This window comes from Meleagris gallopavo, chromosome 4 (assembly GCF_000146605.3).
Source record: "Meleagris gallopavo isolate NT-WF06-2002-E0010 breed Aviagen turkey brand Nicholas breeding stock chromosome 4, Turkey_5.1, whole genome shotgun sequence".
Taxonomy (NCBI): domain Eukaryota; kingdom Metazoa; phylum Chordata; class Aves; order Galliformes; family Phasianidae; genus Meleagris; species Meleagris gallopavo.
The window spans coordinates 28,141,710-28,142,870 of NC_015014.2; positions in this window are offsets into that span (position 1 = coordinate 28,141,710).

Below are 1,161 nucleotides of genomic sequence, written 5' to 3' on the forward strand. Positions count from 1 at the left end.
CGGCCGCCCTGCGCCCCTATCTTGCGGCGGAGCGGGGGGCGCGACCCCCCAACCCTTCCTCGCACGAAAAGGAGAGAACAACTGGCAGCGACGGTGGGCTACAGACAGAGCTTTGATTTTGTGAATAAGCTGTTATCCCATGAGGTCTGACACCCACTCGCTACTCGCCAAGAGCAGAGTCCACGGTATAGATAGATAAGAGCATTAAGGTTCAGCCTTCTTTTGCCAAACGCAGTTCTTCTAGAATAATGCTTTTCAAGAGGATTACAAGTTTTTGTTTGCTTTGTTCTGGCTCAGAGTTTCCTTTAATAGCTCTCTGATGTTAGCATGTGTGGCCAGGTGCCCCTGGCCCCGGCCAAAGAAACCAGAGGTTCAAGCAGGACCTGTGCACCACGTAGCACTACCAACAGGGATGACTCCAGCTCTGTTCCACATTAAAGCACCAAAAGACGGCAGCTGTGTCTGCTTGCTTTCTATGAACTACTGCCATGGGGATGTTTTAGTGGACACTAAATAACAATTTGTCTCCAATTTAGTGGTCAAAGCCACTCACAGTGCTCTCATTATTACAGACAGATGGGCCAATAGCTCGGAGTAGAGTGTAGCATTGGTTTTGATGTGTGCACGCAACACAGCCAATCTCATCAGCTGGTGTTACAAAGGTCACACAGCTTAGACCCAGAAAACAAAGATCTTCCAGTTTGCGCCGTAACACAAAGCCAAACTCTTCAGGGAGCACTTAGACACCAGCTTCCTAAAATATGATTTCAGGCTTCAGAGTTGAGCTGGAAGTTCTGCTCAGAGTATTTTGCACCTTTGTAACACTTCACAGATATACTAGAAACACTGTGGTTACGACAGTAGTAAAGACCTTTTGCACAAGATATGAATTGACCTAGTGAGTTTTATAAAATTACATCTCTCAGAGCAGTTTTACCACTTACTGAAATCTCCAGCAGAAAACCCTTCACTCTTCCATTATCTTTTCAGGACCCCAATTTCCCCATGCTAAACCTCCTGTCCACAGCATCAATCCAATACCATTCAGATAGATTAAAAAAAAATGTAAAAAGCTCATAATTCTACCTGTGCTGAGACAACAAACCCCATGGAGGACTAGGCTGGACATGAAAACTACACTAAAGACCAATACCATTCCCT